The sequence below is a fragment of the Myotis brandtii genome, unplaced genomic scaffold, assembly GCF_000412655.1.
Source record: "Myotis brandtii unplaced genomic scaffold, ASM41265v1 scaffold395, whole genome shotgun sequence".
NCBI lineage: Eukaryota > Metazoa > Chordata > Mammalia > Chiroptera > Vespertilionidae > Myotis > Myotis brandtii.
Genome location: NW_005365155.1, coordinates 1,780,335 through 1,802,728, shown reverse-complemented (window position 1 = coordinate 1,802,728; position 22,394 = coordinate 1,780,335).

Here is a 22,394-nt window from a genome sequence, read left to right as displayed (position 1 = left end):
AAGTTTTTTGCCTGTTTTATCTGACCATGGAGAAGTTAATACCTGAAAATCTATTTATCTTTCTTACTAAAGAACAAAAGTACTTCCTATGTTTTTGTTATGTGCCATTTTCCAGTGGGCATGATGTTAAATAAATGGCTGACCAAAGCCTAAAGTTGGTCAATTTCCCACAGTTTTCAAAATCTTCAAAAATCACCCAGCTAATTACAGGTATACCAATTTGATATGTAATATTTAAATTTGACCTAAAAAGCACAACTGTTTTTTTAAATGCATCTACTTACCAAATTCTCATTTATTTCAGTTTTCCACTTCCCACTTCATACTGCTCTTCTGCATCCTGAACCATGGACAAGACCCTCAACTGGACATCTCCATAATTACTTAAGGTGAGTGAGAAGGCTGGTCTAGCAACAGTTCATAAACATGCTGTTCGAAAATGGACTCACCTTCTTCCTCCCAACCCCCCTTTTGTCATTTTCCCCTTCTCTTGACAAGTGGGTCTTTGTCTGCTCTCTTTTGGGGACCCAAGTAGATACTGCCCACTTTTATGAGTGGACAAGGGATGAATGGAAGCAGAATCCAGGAAGTGTATGAGGGAGGCTGTTGCTGTGTGAATTATTTTTTTAGATGCACGCCATGTCTTTGAGAAAGAGCAACAGCGAGAGCGAGAGCCTGATGTGTCTGTCTGTCCGTCTATCCCTTTAGTGTGGAAATGGGAGCTAAGGCCTGCAGCTGTAGCTGTCTTTAACTAACTTTAATCATTATAGAGACTTTCCCATTTGGCTGTCATTTCTGCTTTCAGTGCATTTAAGATGCAGTTAGGGCTTTCAGATAACTGGAGTGTGTGGCTTTCCTGCTAATGAAGCTATCGAAGGCCTTTCACTTCCTATTCCTCTCTCTCCTCCCTCTCTGGCTGTTTCTCCAGCCCCCTCACACCGCTCCTCCCCTCCCCCATTATTGGCTCATTGGTAGAGGACCGGCAATGTTAAAATCAATATGAGAATAAATTGCCACATGGTCTTTATTGTGGAGGCCAGGTTTCTACAGAAAATCCTTGTAATCAGAAAAGAGGGAAGATGAGATTAAACTGATTAAACTGAGAAAGTCAGAAAAGGACAACTTGAAAGATTAGCTCTACGAGGCCAGAAAGGCACGGTCCTCCGTGCATGCCAAGCAGGGCTGTCCTCCTCCCTATCGGCCCCTTCATCGGTGACCCTGGCTGCCTTAGCACGGAGCTACTTGATTCAAGGCGAAGACTGGAAATTGAAAAGCCAGAATGCCAGTGATTACAGCCGGTATCAATATTATTGTAATGATGTTTCGTTATCATTAGGAAACTTAATTACTTAAGGTGAGTGAGAAGGCCGGGAAGTAGAGCACCAAGCCACAGCGCCGTCGGCATCTAAATCAGGGCTGAGACTTAAGAGCTGCCTCAAGTTTAAATTCAAAGAAGGTCAAAAAATGAGAGGAAGGGGACTGCTTTTAAGAACACTTCCATGGTTATGGTAGGTCCTCATAGCAAATGGTTAGCCACTAACACACAAGACAGGGTTAGTAGCTTTTGGAATGCCTCTCATAGTAGCTGCGGCATAGCAGGTACTCCACAAACAGAGAGTGAAAGAATGAAGGGCTAAGCAAAACCGATGAACCGACTGAACGTGGGTGGCATGCTGAGCATGATTAACTGCATTGAAAATCAAGATGCAAAAGTAGCACATTTTGAGTATTAATCTTAACCAACTCAACCTCTTCTTAATGCAAAGCTAATCTTAGAACCAACCACTTCTAACTGCTTCCAAAGTCAACCTCTCTCTTTCCGTCCCCACACCTTCTCTTTTTCCATAGAGGTTCACAGTTCTTAGCCTGGTTGCTGTGACGTTATAATTCTGACATGTGGAGTTCAAGCTGGGCACATGTTTTCTTTTAACTCTGACCCCTAAATAGAAATGCAGAGCATTTCTAAACACTCCGGGGTTGTGGTGGTGCCGAGCCCAGCCAGAATTAGCCCCAATTACTGACCTACAAATAGGCCTGACCGGACCTGACCCGCTGCCATTGGAGTGCTGCGGAAAATTTGTATTTCCGTATTTCTTGGATCAAATTCATTTATTTTTGAGTAGGCACCGAAGCCAAAGCAAACTTCCAACTGCATTTGAATGAACTTTTACATTCATTCAGTTGGACCATCAGCAAAACTTTTTCCTGTTGAACTCATCACTTAACCCATTTTATTTAGCTCATTCAAAGATGAAAAAAAAAAATCCTTAGAATTCTGAAAAGGAGAAATGCGGTTGGTAAAGGAAATGTGGAAAAGTTAAGGTCAGAAAGAAATGTTTGAAGACTGAACATCTTTGCAGATTAATTTTGAAATCAGTCACAATTCAGGAATGGGGGCTGTATCCATTCCTTGGTGACTCTTACCTTGTGGTAAGGAGATAAGACATGCTCGGACCATCCATGATTGTCTCTTAGGGAAAAACAGGCAAATAGTTCTAATTAAAACCTCATTCTTTGGATAAGATTGGGAAGTGTAGAATACTTTTTATGCTACTCAGGATGCGTACCCCACAGCCTAGATATAGCTGCAGGGTTTATTATAATATTACTAGAGGCCCTGTGCACAAAATTTGTGCATGGGAGGGGGGTGTCCCTCAGCCTGGCCTGCACCCTCTCTAATCTGGGACCCCTTGGGGGATGTCTGACTGCCGGCAGTCAGACATCTGGCAGTCAGACATCCTCTCACAATCCGGGACTGCTGGCTCCTAACCGCTCACCTGCCTACCTGCCTGCCTGATTGCCCCTAACAGCTTCTGCCTGCCAGCCTGATTGCCCCCTAACTGCCCTCCCCTGCAGGACTGATCCTCCCCAACTGCCCTCCTCTGCAGGCCTGGTCGCCCTCAACTGCCCTCCCGTGCAGGCCTGGTTGCCCCCAACTGTCCTCCCCTGGCAGCCCGATTGCTCCCAAATGCCCTCCCCTGCTGGCCTGATCGCCCACAACTGCCCTCCTCTGCCAGCCATCTTGTGATGACGTGAGGGTGGCTATCTTGTGGCAGCCATCTTGTGATGATGTTGCCCATGACGCCACCTAGGCTTTTATTATATAGGATTGTTCTGCCAGTTTTCTGCCCATATTGGGGATGCCTAGGCATCTTCATGCCTTGGGATTGAGGCTAACACCCCTGGACCTCAAGAAGAAGAGGAAAATCTTGCTCTAGGCTAAGGTTTGCCTCCTGAAATCTTCATTTCTTGCCCTAGAATGAAACTATTCCAATGTTGATTTAATGTAGATACATTTCTTTCCTTCAAGAGACTCTAGACCCATTGGCTGAAATACATGTTCAGAATCTCAGGCATCAATATTCCTGTGTTGCCTTTGTTAGATCTATGTTGCATATTAAAATCACATGAGAATATTTGGATAAATATTTCCCCATCCCTTGCTATTCTGATTTGGTTGATTTGGAACAAGGCACTAGTTTTCTTTAGCTTGACTGTGATAAATACTAGTGCGATGTGGTCAATTGGTCGATGCTTCCTAATTTCTTCCCATTTCTAACCTGCTTTGATGGTTTCTGCTCTTGATAGCATAGTAAACATCCCCCTACTCTCAACCCTGACTGCACATTAAAACACCCTGGTGAGGTTTTGTAAAAACAACATCTAGCTACTTTCAGTACCATTGCTTTGTCTACATTTTTACTGGACTGTATGTAGAGAGATCAATTTCTTTTTATTTTTCCTGCTTGAAATTCATCAAGTTTCCTGAAATTAAGGATTTATCTTGAAACAATTCTTTTTAAAAATTTTTTTATTGAATTTATTGTCTCCCCTCACATGCTTTCAAATTTGCTTTTTCTTTGAAACGCCCATTTGGTGACTGCTGAACATTACTATCTTCCATATTTCTTAACGTCTTTTTCATACTTTCATCTCTTTGTCTCTCTGATGCATTATGGATAACGTCTTCACTCATGTCATTAATTTATTCCTTTTTCAGACATATCAAACCTCTTCTTTGGATTTTTTTAATGCTTGTACATTTTTTTAATTCTAATAGTTTCTTTTCTTAATGTCCCTATCAGTTTTAGGAGCACCTGTTTATAACTACTGTTGTTGCTGCTAATACTCACCCAGTAATTCTCTCCTAGCATCAGCACACTGCCCAATTCCAAGTAACACTGACCCCCCATTGGCCTGCCTCTCAGTCTCTCTTGCCTTCATGTGGTTCCTGGGTGAAGCTGCCTAGACAAGGCTGTTCCTGGGAATTTCCAGACTTGAACAAAGGGATGCTATAAATATTCTCCATAAGACAAGGAGAATCTAATTTACAGACCAAGCTGCCGGATTCCAGAGTCTTCTGGGAAAGTCTCTGAACTTTAGCAAGTCCACGAGCAGACACAAGGAGGGACTGCTGCTTTCAGTTTGACAGACAAATGAATCCTGCATGCGCACCAACATCCATCTATTCCCCCTTGTGGCAAGTGAGAGAAGTGAACACATAGCAGGGCAGTCTAATGGGGGCCCTCAAACCGAACCCCCATGTGGCCTGGTATATGGAGGTGCCTAAGAAATGGAGCTCAGAAGGTCCCTCAGAATAAACCATATCTTTATCGCTAGCATACACTCTTTCAGAACATGTTACTGGAGTATTTATAATGGAATTTCAGGATAATTGGTGCATCCTACTGTCAAGTATCAAAGACTTAAACATTTCTTGCAGGCATGATTCAGACACAAATGCATTGGATCTTCCAGATCACATCGGATAAAAAACCAGCATGCAAAGTGACTTCCTTAAAACCCCTCTCATTCAGGCTCAAGTCAGGGGGAAACAAATTTTACTTGCTTCCCACGGAAATTAGGAGAAAATATACCACCACAGTCTGACAACTTTTTTCTTTCATCTTATCTTTAACTCTTTAATTATCTTGACCTAAGGATTACATAACCAAGTGGTAATTCTGCTTATGTGAATGTGAGAGTACTTGTCCTCTATATCTTATTATTTGGGTTTCTTCTTTTTTTAAAAAATCCTTTGAAATTTCAGCTGAAATTGAGGCAGGAACAGTTCCATATTTTCAATATCTATAGCATCCTAATATTTATGTCACATTCATATATCTGTAATTCTCAATGTATTTTATAGATTAAGGAAATTTATATATTCTAGACAGCATAAGCATATAAAATATGGAGTTTAAAAAGAATGATATAAGAATAAATGCCAACAGAAATTGTCATATTTCTTGCTATATGCCAGTCTATTACTTTTAAAAAATATATATTTTATTGATTTTTTACAGAGAGGAAGGGAGAGGGATAGAGAGTTAGAAACATCAATGAGAGAGAAACATCAATCAGCTGCCTCCTGCACACCCGCTACTGGGGATGTGCCCGCAACTAAGGTACATGCCCTTGACCAGAATCGAACCTGGGACCCTTCAGTCCGCAGGCCGATGCTCTATCCACTGAGCCAAACCGATTAGGGCACCAGTCTATTACTTTTGCACCCCTTACTTAGGAGACCAGAGTTCTAAAAAATAATAAAGATTTGACTCAAATTGTACCTTACCAAAGGTAAAAAAAATGTTTTAAATGCCATGGGCTCTTTGAAGTTATAATTGATAACAAGAATCTGCTTTCTCCCTTGAGATTTCAGAGAGGACATTGAGAAATCTGGGAGTTATGCAGCTGCAGGCATGTTTGGAATCCCACACAAAATGTACTTTCTATCCACCACCTCCTCAACAGATTCTCAAAGGAATTGTTAAATATGATTGTTTTTCATGGTTTGAGACTTTCTTAAAATGACACAGCATGGGCTGGTAGACGTGTCCGTGTTCGTTGCTGGTGTATTTCTGAGCCGGGCGGTAACCGCTTCATGCTCGGAAGCTCTCTCAGTGAAAAAGCTGCGCTCCCAGGAAGGTGTCAGGGAGCTGCCACCCTGACTGCCCAAACCACAAGACAACTTCTCCTAAGAAAGCGTTCCAGCCAAAGAGAAATTGAAGTCTAAAGATGGTTCACTAGTTCTTACTTAGCCTAGCTCTGCGGTTACAGATATTGTCCAAGCGGCTAATCTACAGACCAGGAGAGATGACCAACAATTGATTTGTTGTGAAATGTCCTGTTTCATATAAATACCTGCCTTAGTCCATTCAGGCTGCTGTAAAAAACGTCACAGACTGCGTAGCTTATAAACAGCAGGAATATATTCCTGACAGTTCTGGAGGCTGGGTGTCTGAGATTAGGGTGCTGGCATCCTAATGATGAGATGAGGGCCTTCTTTTTAGTTGCACTCTCAACTTCTCTCTCTGTCCTCCCTTGGCAGAGGGCCTAAGGAGCTCTCCGGGGTCTCTTTTGTACGTGCATTAATACCATAGTGAAGATTATGAATTCATTGTGGCCACCTTTATGATCTAAGTACATCCCAAAGCCCCACCCCAATACCACCACGCTGGGCATTAAGATTTCAATATATGAATGTGTCAAGTCTGGGATTATGATTCATTATGACTATCTTTATGATCTAAGTACATCCCACCCTTTCCCCCACCCAAAACCATCACACTGGAAATTAAGATTACAACATGTGAATTTGTCCAAGTCCACGGACAGTCGGGAATCCGCAAAGGCCAGAAAAACTGAGAGGCAGGCCAAAGGGGTTATCAGTTTCAGTTGGAATGCGTGCTCCATTGTTTATAGAGATGCTAGGAGAAAACTGCTGAGTGAATATTAATAGTAACAATACTAATTATAAAGATGTTCTTAAATATTAAAAACCTATTAGAATTAAAAAATGTATAATCATTCAAAAATAACATTGGAAAGAGAAGCTTAATTGTAGATTAGATACAGCTGATGAAAGAATGAGTGAATTATATGAAGAATTATCCAGAATGCAACAAAGAGACAAAGAGATGGGAAGTATGAGAAAGAGTTTAAGACACTTGGTGGATAGAAATATCTAGTAGACTCTTAACCAGCATTTTAAATAAAAAGAAATTTTGAAAAAATGGGATGGAGAGACAATATTAAAATAAATAATGGCTAGTAATTTAAAAGAATTGTTGAGAGATAAATCCTTACTTTCAGGAAACTCAATAAATTTCAAGCAAGATAAATAAAAATAAATTGGCCTCTATATATTTACATTATAGTAGAAATGTACATAGCAAAGACAGAGAAGTGACATTGAATGCAGGTGGATTTTTTAAAATCATACTCAACAGTAACACTGGAAGCCAACAGAGTAAATCAATATCTTCGAAGAACAGACAAACAATAACTATTGATCTGGAATTTCACATTCAAAACAACTTTTAAGAATTAGGATGAAATACATTTGTAGATCAACAAGAATACCTTTACCCAAGAAACTTTCAAAGAACATACTTCAAGAAGAGGCCAAATGGCCCAGCCGATGTGGCTCAGTGGTTGAGCATCGACCTATTAACCATGAGGTCATGGTTCCATTCTGAGTCAGGGCACATGCCCGGGTTGTGGGCTTGATCCCCAGTAGGGGGCGTGCAGGGGGCACCTGGATCAATGATTCTCTCTCGTCATTGATGTTTCTATTTCTCTCTCCCTCTCCCTTCCACTCTGAAATCAATCCAAATATATTAAAAAAGAAAAGGAAAAAAAAGAAAGAAAAAAAGAGGCCAAATAAAAGCAGAAAGCAGACCTGAGGCACAGGAAGGCACTATGAGTAAAATGAATGAAAAATGCTTATTCATCTCAACCTTGATGCTATGAAACAAAATAGCAACATCGAATGTGTAGAGTTAAAAATCAGATAGAACATAGAATTAAAATGTGAAATTATTTCATATACATCTCAAGGGAGGAACTGGTGATACACACCCTAAGAGCTGCTCATTTCTAGAGGAGGAAGATACTGTATAATTTTCCTTTTGTATTTTAGTTAACTCTCTATGTTAAATTTAAATAAAGAGTGTGTCATCCTATTTGGGAGAGGAACAAAATAGAAGTGAGAAAAAAACTGGACAACCTCAAATGAGAATTAAAAGAGTGTAGAAAAAGGAAAAACAAAAGAACTAAAGAAGTAGGGCAGTAAGATGGTAGAAATAAATATAAATAAATTATGTTTATTTTTATTAAAAGTCACAGATTATTAGAATGAATAGGAGAAAAGAAAGGGTGATTTTTAAAATGCTTTCAGAAAATAGAGAACGAATAGCATGGGGCTAGTTTATCTTTTTTTATTTATTTTTATGTGTGTGTGTGTGTGTGTGTGTGTGTGTGTGTGTGTGTGTTTTTTTTGCTTTAAATTTCTATTCTTTTTCAAAAATTAAACTCAAATGTACACTCAAACTCAATGTTACATATTAATTTTTAACAAAGCAGAGACCAGCAGCGAAGTAATTTGTGCTGACAGATTTACTCATTTGTATTTGGGTCTTGCTATCTCTATTTATTTTTATTTTTATTTTTTATTTTTAGCTTTTTCCCTTTATTGATTAAGATATTACAAATGTGTCCTTATCCCCCCAATGTCCTCTCATCCCCTCAATCCTGCCCTCACCTCACCCCCTGTTGTCCACATCCATCGCTTATGCTTATATGCATGCATTCAAGTCCTTCGGTTGATCTCACCCCCACCCTCCCCTACCTTCCCTCTGAGTTTTGAGCATCTGATCGATGCTTCTCTGTCTCTACATCTGTTTTTGTTCATAGGTTTATGTTGTTCATTATTTAAAGTGCTTCATTGAGATATAATTCTCATATCATACAATTCACCCATTTAAATTATACAATTAAAAGGTTTTAGTATATTTACAGATATGTGTCCCCATCACCACAGTCAGTTTTCGAATATGTTTTCATTACCCAAAAGGAAGCCCCATGCCCTTATTCCTCACCCAATCCCCCCACTGGACAAAGCAGCCACTGATCTACTTCCTGTCTATAGACTTCCCTGTTCTAGAATTTCACATGGTTGCATCACTTCATAGACGCTTTTCTTTACTTTTTGCTTCCCTTTCTGAAGGATAGCAGGGTAAAATATATTCAAATGAAGCCACTGTATGGCCCAAGGATGAAAATACTCCTCCTTCTTAATATTTTAAAGTCACTTTCTTTTACACACAAATTTAGTTATGGAAATTGACGTCTCCTCTCCTTAGCCCCCAATTTGATCTGACGTTTCCAGTATGTGTTAGGCAGTTTAATCTAATGGAATGATTTTTGCCATCTCTAGTGAGGATTAAGTGCTAAAAGTTGTGCAATTGCTCTGTGGGCATTAAATAAAACTTAGTTGAAGGCCTATATATTCAAGCAGGATATTTCAAATAGATTTCAGCAATTTTAACACCCTTTGCTGTTAAATAATAATTACTTTTTCAAATTTTTATTTTTTGCCATGTAGTGGCTGACTAATATGAGCTAAGATTAAATAAACCATACATTACCTTCTGATAAAGATCATTAACCTCATGTTTCAGATGATAAAACTAAGGCAGAGAATGTAAGGAATTGGCTGAAAGTAGTATGATAAGTCAGGTAGAAATAGAATCTCAACATTTTCTAGTCCTGTTATAAATCCCTGGTTTGCTTTAGATTCGCGTGTATAATTACGTGTATTGTTCCCTACCTCCTCCCTTTTCTTGAGGAGAAATACATGTTTTTAAAGAAACACATGCATATTCTTAAATTGTTCAGACCTTTGAACGCATGAGTTATTTAGCTTGTGAGGGTTGAAGGCTTTGGAATTAACCTAGTTACATTGGGGAAAAAACAGCAGTTATGATTCAACTCCAATAGAGACAATGGACATTGGACTTCCCTTCCCTCTGAGTTTTGAGCATCTGATCGATGCTTCTCTGTCTCTACATCTGTTTTTGTTCATCGGTTTATGTTGTTCATTATTTAAAGCGCTTCATTGAGATATAATTCTCATATCATACAATTCACCCATTTAAATTATACAATTAAAAGGTTTTAGTATATTTACAGATATGTGTCCCCATCACCACAGTCAGTTTTCGAATATGTTTTCATTACCCAAAAGGAAGCCCCATGCCCTTATTCCTCACCCAATCCCCCCACTGGACAAAGCAGCCACTGATCTACTTCCTGTCTATAGACTTCCCTGTTCTAGAATTTCACATGGTTGCATCACTTCATAGACGCTTTTCTTTACTTTTTGCTTCCCTTTCTGAAGGATAGCAGGGTAAAATATATTCAAATGAAGCCACTGTATGGCCCAAGGATGAAAATACTCCTCCTTCTTAATATTTTAAAGTCACTTTCTTTTACACACAAATTTAGTTATGGAAATTGACGTCTCCTCTCCTTAGCCCCCAATTTGATCTGACGTTTCCAGTATGTGTTAGGCAGTTTAATCTAATGGAATGATTTTTGCCATCTCTAGTGAGGATTAAGTGCTAAAAGTTGTGCAATTGCTCTGTGGGCATTAAATAAAACTTAGTTGAAGGCCTATATATTCAAGCAGGATATTTCCAATAGATTTCAGCAATTTTAACACCCTTTGCTGTTAAATAATAATTACTTTTTCAAATTTTTATTTTTTGCCATGTAGTGGCTGACTAATATGAGCTAAGATTGAATAAACCATACATTACCTTCTGAGAAAGATCATTAACCTCATGTTTCAGATGATAAAACTAAGGCAGAGAATGTAAGGAATTGGCTGAAAGTAGTATGATAAGTCAGGTAGAAATAGAATCTCAACATTTTCTAGTCCTGTTATAAATCCCTGGTTTGCTTTAGATTCGCGTGTATAATTACGTGTATTGTTCCCTACCTCCTCCCTTTTCTTGAGGAGAAATACATGTTTTTAAAGAAACACATGCATATTCTTAAATTGTTCAGACCTTTGAATGCATGAGTTATTTAGCTTGTGAGGGTTGAAAGCTTTGGAATTAACCTAGTTACATTGGGGAAAAAACCGCAGTTATGATTCAACTCCAATAGAGACAATGGACATTGGACTTCCAAGCCATACTCCTTAGCATTTCTGCATTTCTCCCTTTAGGGTAATTTGGGAAAAAAGGCAGGGAAAGTCATCATTATCATTACATTGTTTATGCCCTAATTCCTTTTGAGAAAACTTCCCTCGCCCCCACCTACCTCTCCATGGGTCATTTGAGGCTTTTCCAAATTAGAGGAGTTGCACACATTTTTCTGTGGTGGGTAATTCAGCTGAAGGGCGGGCTGAGCCCAGTCCCAGGTGGGCACAGGCACCTCTCTGAGCAGAGGGGCTTCCGTTGTGGGTGGAGGCATGTGGGGCAGCTCTGGGGAAAGCTCAGGACGATACAGTTTATGGCTGCAGATTCAGCTGCTCATAACAAGGTCAACAACAAAAGGACTGAATTAAAAAAAAATCAGGAGAGGAAATACTCTAAATTGAATTTTAAAGTCACTTTCTTTTACACACAAATTTAGTTATGGAAATTGACGTCTCCTCTCCTTAGCCCCCAATTTGATCTGACGTTTCCAGTATGTGTTAGGCAGTTTAATCTAATGGAATGATTTTTGCCATCTCTAGTGAGGATTAAGTGCTAAAAGTTGTGCAATTGCTCTGTGGGCATTAAATAAAACTTAGTTGAAGGCCTATATATTCAAGCAGGATATTTCCAATAGATTTCAGCAATTTTAACACCCTTTGCTGTTAAATAATAATTACTTTTTCAAATTTTTATTTTTTGCCATGTAGTGGCTGACTAATATGAGCTAAGATTGAATAAACCATACATTACCTTCTGAGAAAGATCATTAACCTCATGTTTCAGATGATAAAACTAAGGCAGAGAATGTAAGGAATTGGCTGAAAGTAGTATGATAAGTCAGGTAGAAAGAGAATCTCAACCTTTTCTAGTCCTCTGTTATAAATCCCTGGTTTGCTTTAGATTCGCATGTATAATTACGTATATTGTTTCTTACCTCCTCCCTTTTCTTAAGGAGAAATACATGTTTTTAAAGAAACACATGCATATTCTTAAATTGTTCAGACCTTTGAATGCATGAGTTATTTAGCTTGTGAGGGTTGAAGGCTTTGGAATTAACCTAGTTACATTGGGGAAAAAACCGCAGTTATGATTCAACTCCAATAGAGACAATGGACATTGGACTTCCAAGCCATACTCCTTAGCATTTCTGCATTTCTCCCTTTAGGGTAATTTGTGCAAAAAGGCGGGGAAAGTCATCATTATCATTACATTGTTTATGCCCTAATTCCTTTTGAGAAAACTTCCCTCGCCCCCACCTACCTCTCCATGGGTCATTTGAGGCTTTTCCAAATTAGAGGAGTTGCACACGTTTTTCTGTGGTGGGTAATTCAACTGAAGGGCGGGCTGAGCCCAGTCCCAGGCGGGCACAGGCACCTCTCTGAGCAGAGGGGCTTCCGTTGTGGGTAGAGGCATGTGGGGCAGCTCTGGGGAAAGCTCAGGACGATACAGTTTATGGCTGCAGATTCAGCTGCTCATAACAAGGTCAACAACAAAAGGACTGAATTAAAAAAAAATCAGGAGAGGAAATACTCTAAATTGACATGGGAAGAGTAAACCTGACTGCTATAGTGAAGAAAGTTGGGGTTTGCTTCCTCAGTCTTGTATCACTATCATGAATATATACTTTGCACTCTAGTTTTGTAAGCTAGTACAGAAACTTGGCTAAAAGTGATGAAAAAAATGTAAAGTGATCAAATACTGCTTTTGAGGAAGGGTGATAAAAGAGAAGATGAGAAATTGATCCATTACAGTGACTATCCTCTGAAAGAGTTGGGTAAAACAGAATACATATGTAAGTAAGGAAAAGAATTATACAAGAATGAAAGTCTTGTGGTCACTCTGAATTGCTAGAGTACAAACTAAAAGCCTTTTGGGAAATTTGGTATCTAAAACTTTACTACCGAGCTGTTACTTGGAGTAGTGTCTTGATAGGTCAGTTTATAAATCATTAACTGATCAACTCAAATTATGTATATTTCCAGGAAGTATGTGAGAAATGAGATGCATGGAGTCAGCTGTGTCTTTTAAGTGTTATGACAATATTTTTAAAGAGCAAATACGTTTAAAAGAGATGCACTTATCTAGACATCAGAGCCATGAGACAAATCAGTTCTTGTTGACCCCCTCCACTGCTCTCTTTGAAGATGGATAGACTCGTCCAGTCTTAACTAACATTAGGCCAGCATTTCATGGCATCAGAAGTGAGTCACTATTATTTAATTTAAAAGCATATTACAGTTGCTTCCAGGGGAAATGCATTGGCAATAACAGGCATTTTAAATGTATTTTTATTATAAAATGTCTATCAAATACAAAAGTGAAAGGAATACTCAATTAGTGAGAAATGATATATTTTGCAATGTTTCCCCCTCCCCATTTTGAGTTTATTGATGGATTTAAAAAAAATTTAATTTAATTTTTTGTGTGATGAGAGCCCTATTTTGCATTTGGTGAATTTTAATTTTTTACTTTCAGAGTTTATGATGTACCATCAGTTCTTTGGAAAATATTGAGATGTGACCTTCAATTTTTAAAGGAAATCTAGTGCTTGCTTTCTATTAGCACTAAGTAATAGAAACGAGGCTGAGTTACCGACACCCATTTCTCTAATCTCACTTCATTATTTGTCAATGCTACAGACCTTTCTCTCTCTTTTTTTCCCCCGTTTGGAATATATTTTTCAACACTGAATTGACCTGCATTTCAAAAACATCAGCATCCATCACTGCCTTTGAGTTGGGTACATGTGAAGTACTTAAAATTATACAACCCTACTTAGGGCGTCTAAAAGATGCTGAGAAAAGACATTTTTGTTATCTAAAGACATAAAAACAGTATCTACTAGTAAGCAAAGTGAGGCTTATTCCTGATCACTCAGCAGGCAATTAAAGAAACTGATTGCTAGGGAGAAATGCTTTAAATTGCATGTTTAAAAGACCTGGGAATCCTAATATGTACTTCCTGCCTCTCTCCCATCATATTGCTTTAAAAGTTCAGAGTCTGATAAGCTGAGAATACGTGCACAGATGTGTGCCTGCAATGTTTGAGTGGATAGCACGGACAGCGCTGGCCCTGTCTCCTCCATCATGCTATTAGTTGCCTTTTTCTAAATATATGGATTACTAGATTTTAAAATTGGGATTTTTTTCTTTAAAAAAATGACATTTGTAATTTATATTGGTGCTAATGGAAATTTTATTATAAAACCATATTCTTTGTTTGGTTGACACATAGAATAGATTTTACAAATTGATTTTCTCCCTTGTGTCATCTTTTTGAAGTAGAGTCATGAACATTATTTTAAAGAGTAAGGAAGATTTTTCAAGTAAATCAACATGCTAGTCCCAAAGTAAACCAAATATAAATTATTTCCAGAATGTTTCTATTTCTCTCATTCTCCCTAAAATAAAAATAAAAAGAGAGAGAGAGAAGGTAAAATAGTTTTAATGACTCAGAGTTTATTCTTTATATAGCTTTTCCACACAGCTAACTGGTGGATGGATAGGCAGCTAACAGCAATTGGTTCAGTAGTAATACATAAAAACTCACAATTACAACCTAAAATGATAAATCAGTGGAAAGGCCTCAGTGTATCCATTATTCTAGAAAATCAGCTCTTTCTAACTCCACTTAGCAAAGTCTTGCATGTTCTCAGGTCTTAGACATTCCCTTTTACAGAAATAAGTGGGTCAGCTTTTCAAAGGGTCTGAGGCAGTCAAGCTGATGGGCAAAATCTGTTGCATTAGGTTAGCCTGGAACTGTGAGAAAACAAATGAGAGGATCTGCAACCAAGCATCATCTCAGTCTGGATCAAACTGACATTTGTTACAACATCTTATTAACCGTGCAACTCCACATAGCACTTGATATACTACAAGGAAAGAAAAACGTTACAAAATGCAAAGTTTTTGGAATTTGTCACAAATAGGTAACATTTTTTTAAACCAGCTATATCATATCATATTTGTGTATAAAGATAATAACTATATTAGAATGTGACAATCAGACTAATAGTTCAATTTGGTATTTTTCTCCAAAAATAATTTTTAATCACAATTGTCAGCTTTGTAGTTCTGTTTTCAACATAGATATTTGGACTGCCTCCTATAGGAAACGATGCAATATCAATAGAGGTTAAATACAAAATACTTGCAGAAGAAAATATTATATTACCAGCAAAATAATGTTTAATCACTGGAGAACATATTATAGTCCCAGATTATTTGCTTTTATTTGCCTTGTGAAAATATTTTTATTCAGCAAAATCATGAAAGTAAGAATTCAGGGCAAGTTTTATTGGGCTTTGGCAATGGGTTGTTATAATATTTCATCCAATCAGTTGAAGGCCTTAAAAACAAAATCTGAAGTTTTCTGGAGAAGAAGAAACTCTGTCGCAAGACAGCAGCAGAGAAATCATGCCTTAGTTTCCAGTCTGCTGGTCTTCCATGTAAGTTTTACACTTGCCAGTCCTCACAATTGCATGGGCCAGTTTCTTAAAATAAATCTCTTTATAGATATAGATATGTAGCTAGATAGGTGGATAGATGATAGATAGGTGGATAGATGATAGATAGATAGATAGATAGATAGATAGATAGATAGATAGATAGATAGATAATGGATTTAGATAGGTAGATATATAGATAGATGATAGATAGATAGATAGATAGATAGATAGATAGATAGATAGATAGATAGATAGATAGATGTAACTTTTTGGTTTTGTTTCTCTGGAGAACCCTTACTCTTATTAAAAGATTATTTTTTTTATGGGCAGAAGAGATATTGCAAATTAGAATGGAATATTTTTGCTAACTTCTCAGAGGTCAGATTTGGAGGGAAGAGGTTAAAGATGAATCCTCTGTATCTTTTATAAGTTAGAGATTACTAATTTTATTTCTCCAAACTTCCTCAATGCCTTATTCTTACATTTATGATGTGATACTATCCTGCTAATGACCCCTATTTGTTTATTATCCTTTATACTGTGTATATGTGAAAATACATTATAAGTTGCAAATGTAGGTTATGTCTCTTCATAAATCTACTGCTGCCCAATTCTCATTAATGGCTTTAAATTTGGATTTTTTTCTCAACAGGTAGAAAAGAGATGTCATCTAAGAAGAAGATCTCAGAATGTCACATGAAAGGGCATGGCTTTTATTGAACTAATAAATTATTATTTGACTTCTTCAAAATGCATTAGAGTTGCTTCAAGTGAGTGAGAAAATACCATCAGAATTTCTTGGTGATTCCCACCATTATCCCAAGGGGAGTGAGAACCCATCAAATGTGTGTGGACTGCAGGATTAAGGGAGGTTGTGTGTGCAGCCTGAGTCTGTCCTGATCAATTTAATCCTCTTCATCCCTACCCCATTGCTTACCTCTATAACTCTTCAATTTCTCGCGCAGTTTCACTTGATCCCAATCTATAACTAGGTCAGATATGTTGGTGGAATTATTGTCATTTAGTATTTAAGAGCACATTCACAACATTAAATGAAGTGATAAAACTGGGAAATGTAATTCTTGCCATATCCCTCTGAGATAATATGTGATGTCCTTTGAGTGAGGAAACTAGACTCATGCAGCTTGACCAAAACTAAGTATGTCACTAAATCTATTTTCTCATAGAAATTGTTAAGTGAAAACAGTCGGTAAAGCTCTTTCCTAGGGATTATCAAACAAAATAAAACAACAACAATAAAAAACATATAAGCCATCAGGAAGCTAATGGTTTGGTCTCAGAAAATACAAGAGTAAATTAATCCCCTAAGCACCCTGTCTTTCCATAATACAGGTCTCCATTTCCTTCCTGCTGCCTGTAGGGTCATGTCTACGTTCCTCAGCACGACTGTAGGCCAGTAGCTTCACCACCTGCCTATCTCTTCAGTGTGCACTTCCTCCCCCAGCTCACACGCTGCTACAGCAGTTCCAAAACACTTGGACTTTTAAATAACATCCAAACTGAAACCCAGATCTTCTTCCCCAAACCCACATTTTCTTCCTCAAACCTTCCACCTCATCTCAGTTTATTTTTTCTAATATTTTTTGGGGGGAGGGCTATAATTGGCAAATAAGAACTGTATAAATTTAGGTTGTACAATGTGGTTTTAAGGTATACAATGTGATTATTTAATATACATACCCACAGTGAAATGATTCCTATAATCAAGTTAATTGACACATCCATCACCTTAAGAACTGTATAAATTTAGGTTGTACAATGTGGTTTTTAAGGTGTACAATGTGATTATTTAATATACATACCCATGGTGAAATGATTCCTACAATCAAGTTAATTGACACATCCATCACCTTGCATAGTTACATGTGTGTGTGTGTGTGTGTGTGTGTGTGTGTGTGTGTGTTAAGAACACTTAAGATCTATTCTCCCCATCTCGGTTTGTGATAACGTTGTTCTTTCAGTTGCTCTGGCCAGGAAGTGTGGAGTCATCCCTGATCACTTTTTTTCTTTCTCTCATTTCACATCCAGTCAGCCTGCAAATCCAATTGAACTTGTTTTCCAAATAGGTCTAGGTCCCAACCGTTTGTCATCACAAAGACTATGCAAGTCTGAGCCACATGTCTGACAGAAAAATATACTGTGAGACTAAAAACAAAGAAACAAATGAACAAATGTCCCTCCTCCTCACCCCCAAGAGCACACGGTTGCACCAGATACATTCAGAGCAGGACAGCCTGAAGGATTGAAAGGTATCCGTTGAAGTATAACCAAGCCTCATGGCCCTTCACGTTTTTCTAAATTATTCAAGGTTTTTTCATTAGAACCTCCTGAATTTAGTACAAATATCTTTGGAGGGACACTTCTGAGTAGACCTTACTATTTTCTAGCCTCCAGCCTTCTCCGTTGTAGAGATGTTCATGCCTCATCTTCAACGTCGTCGTAATAACAGCCTCTACTTCCCTTGAGTAACTGTTACATTGCTGGTCACTGTACTGGGTACTTATAGTCACTATCTCCAATTCCCTCAAAATCCCATTGACCATTATTGTTATTCATGGTCAATATCGTTATTGTTATTATTATCCTCTTCCATTGATGAAGACACAGACTCAAGGAGCTAAGTTGCCAGCCTCAGACCATCAAGGTCCTTGTGATAAAGCTGGAGTTCACACTCAAGTTGGTCTGGCATGAAGGCCCATGGTCTTTCCACTAGATTATGCTGCTCCAGGCATTGAGGGGGGAGTTGAAATGGAGAATTTTAGACCCCTGATTATTTAACTTTAGGTGAATTTAGATAATTTCTGGTGAAATGTTCCATGTGCATTTGGTAAAAATAGAAACAATTTTTCTTAATGATTCCTGCTGGGCAGACCCTTGGACTTTAGTAGATGTCTGATGCCCTTGTTTCAGACTGATGGTTTTCTGTAATGTCACTGGTCACACATCTAGATTTAAGACAGTCAAAACTTGGTGAAAAGATAAACTTGGTTTATCCTACTGACAGCCCTCTGATTAATCTGTTTAAGCTGCCATAACACAGACTGGGTGGCTTACACAACTGGGTGGCTCTATTTTCTCTCAGATTTGGAGACTCAAAGTCTAAGATAAAGGGTTGATTTCAGGTAAGACCTGTCTTCCTGCCTTGCAGACAGCTGTCCTCTCACTCACTGTGTCTTCACATGGCCTTTCCGCTGTGAGCACATGAAGAGAGAGGTCTCTGGTGTTTCTTCCTTTTCTGATAAGGACACCAGTCCTGTGGGATTAAGGTCTCACTCTTATGGCCTCATTTAACCTTAATTACCTCTGAAAAGGCCCAATGTCTACATACAGTCACATTGAGGGTTAGTGCTTCAATATATGAATTTGGAGGAGGGGGAGAACACAATTCAGTCCATAACATCTACCAGAGTCTTTGATTTAACTTTTATTAAACTGAAGAGCTACAAACCTAAACCATGCATAAATTTATTGTTTATTAAGAAAAACTATTTAGATGCCTTTTTTTGTATATTTTCTGCCTAGTATACAAAGTTATCATTTTTCAGGCACCAGGTGTAAATGAGTCACATAATGAATAAACTTGAAGTATTTAATTTTAACTGATATGTTATACCTTTTAAATAAAGTGAATTTTCTGTTACTCCTCTGTAATAACAAAAATAAATAAAACTACTTTTACGTATCAGTTAGGTTTTAGTGAAAATCATTCATTAAATGTTGTACACTGTTTAAATCTAACTGGGTAACTAAACACTAAAGTGAAGAGGAAGCGTCTATATTGGTCTAATTTGAATTATATGTTCTCAACAAGGATAATTGCTATTGACTGCCGAAAGCACCATTGTCTAAGTCATGAATAATCATAAAACATTACATTTGGCACAAGAAGAATGGAAAGAAACCCATAAAAAAAAGCAAAATGCAAAATACCAACAAACTCCCCTCTCTTTTCCTCTGCCTAAAAGAATATAAAGCCATTGAAACACGATGACTTTATTACCTGAGAAAATGTGCTACATAATAATCTCAAGGAGCCTCATTTATTATAGATAATATTTCACTTTAGGTTTGACATTTTATTCTGGAATGAAGCTCCCTTGTTACTAAGTGTGCATCATAAAAATAGGGAGATCCTTCGTGCCTCGCTCACCTGTCTCATTAGCTGAGCCCTTAATGCAGAGCTAGTAACACCAATTTTGTTCTAGCAGAATATTTATCCAGAATGTGGCCAAATGTCACAGGTTGAGCATTGTGAAGAGGCGTTAAGGTTTAAAGTCAATAAGCCTCTTGCCTGAGGGGCATCTATAACCACCTTGCCAATTGCATTCATTCAAGGGTCCTGTGGTTGCTCTTGAGCAACTTGAGAGTGTAGTTCCCCACACTGGGTAACATTAGAACAACACGAAACACATATCCTCCCAGTACCTTGGTGCTTAGTTGAAAAAACACATAGATTAACTTGAAAGTCAATGTCCTTTAAATTACAATGTTAGTTTTGTAAATAAATAGCAAACATGTATTTATTATTCTGTTTCTATAGCAGAGCATAAACCTTAGGAGAGGATTTCTTAGCCTCAGCCTCAGTGACATTTGGGGTGGATAATGCTTAGTTGCGTGGGGCTGTCTTGTAGACTATAGGATGTTTGGCAGCATCTCTGTCCTCTAACCACTGGACAGCACTTGATGCTAGTAATAGTCCCTGAGTTATGACAGTCAAAAGTATATCTAGACATTGCCGAGTTCCCCCTGGGGTGAGGGGAGGGCAAAATCTCCATACACCCATGCCCCCTTCCAGCCGGTGCCCGATCCCCTCTGGTTGAAAACAATGTTCTTTGAAAAGAAGTTCATTGCAAGATGGTGAAAACGCAGAGCACAGGTACAGCCCCCAAATGGGGAGATATATGTTGTCCCACTAAGTTTCCCAGCATCTATTTGCAGTAACTGGAAGAGTTATTTTGATACTAAAGAGTGGCATTTTCATGATCTCCTTGATGGTTTCCTTCCGTGATTCTGTGATGTCCCTAGGAGAAAACACAAAACAGTTGCCATGAAGTTATTTTGATACTAAAGAGTGGCATTTTCATGATCTTGATGGTTTCCTTCCGTGACTCTGTGGTGTCCCTAGGAGAAAACACAAAACAGTTGCCCATGGCCAGTGCTAATTTGGACTCTGATTGACCAAGTTTACAGCAATCAAATACGTAATTTAAAGAACAAAGAATTCCTGGGCAGAGCTGGTATAATGACACTTAAAAGTTAGCTGTTTATTCCCGGGTGGTTCCTGATCCTAAAGAAACCCTTCATTCCCAGGTAGAAAGCACATTGCCTGCCTCTGTGTTTCACAGCAATTTTCTGATCCCCACAGCAGCTTCATCATGTTGCACTTGGATTATTTGGTAAAGTATCTGTCTCACCCACAGCAGCTTCATCATGTTGCACTTGGATTATTTGGTAATTTGGATAATTTGTCTCACCCGTTGGGCTATGTGCTATTGATGAATATAGTGGGTATTTCCTACTTATTTTTCTATTCTCCATGTCCAGCATATAGGGATCAATAAATGATCATTGGCTAAATAAATAAAAGCTATACTTAATTATTTATTTAACAAACACTAATTAAATAATTGACATGTCAAGAATTATTTAGACCCCGGGAATGGAAAGATGAATTAGTGTTGATGCTTCCTCTGAGAATTCATGGCAACATGGTTAGAGGTTAGGGTTAGGGTTAAGGTTAAGGTTAGGGTTAGGGTTAGGGTTAGGGTTAGGGGTTAGGATTAGAGTTAGGGGTTAGAGTTAGGGTATGGGGTTAGGGTTAGGGGTTAGGATGAGGGTTAGGGTTAGTGGTTAGGGTTAGGGTTAGAATTAAGGTTAGGGTTAGGAGTTAGGGTTAGGGTTAGGGTTAGGATTAGTGGTTAGAGTTCAGGTATGGGGTTAGGGTTAGGGTTAGGGGTTAGGGTTAGGAGTTAGGGTTAGGGGATACAATTAGTGTTAGGAGTTAGTGCTTGAAACTAGGGTTTAGGGTTAGGGTTAGGGTTAGGTAAGAAAAAAGTGCTGAGGGGCAGAACAAGCCAATATGAAGATGAGACGCCAGTGTGAACTATTGGATTCATTGTCTTGAGAAATGAATGAATGAGTTCATGGACAAGAGAGTGGTAAGCCAAAGGGAAGCAAAGTTTATTACTTCCAAAATAACAAAGCTCTCAACCTGCTCAGTGGATAGAGCGTCGGCCTGCGGACTGAAAGGTCCCAGGTTCGATTCTGGTCATAGGGCATGTACCTGGGTTGTGGCACATCCCCAGTGGGAGATGTGCAGGAGGCAGCTGATCGATGTTTCTAACTCTCTATCTCTCTCCCTTCCTCTCTGTAAAAAATCAATAAAATATTAAAAAAATATATAACAAAAAAATAACAAAGCTCTCAACCTGGGAGAGGGGTCCTGAGAATCTCTTTTGCCAGGTAAGGTAACATATCCACAGGGTTTTGGGATTAGGACATGGACTTCTTGGAGTGCAGGGAGGCGCATTATTTTCCCTAGCCTATGAGAAAAATAAAATTGTCTAAGGTAATCTTAAAAATAATTTCAGACCTAAGCACTGTGGCAGAGGACTGCTTCTGCTCCATGCTTTCCCTGTGATTATGTGTAGATCTGCTTCACTATTCGTAGCTCACCATCTTCAAGAAGAATTAAAAAAGTAGAAAAGGGGTTCAAAAACAGATCATGGGTGATTTGGCTTATCCTATATAATAAAAGCGTAATATGCTAAGTGTCCGACTGATCAGTTGACTGTTTGGTTGACTATTTGACCAGTCACTGTGATGTGCAATGACCACCAGGGGGCAGACACTCCACTAGGTTAGCTTGCTGCTGGGTTCTGGTGGATCAGGACTGATTGAGAGGAAGGGGTTCAAAAACAGATCATGGGTGATTT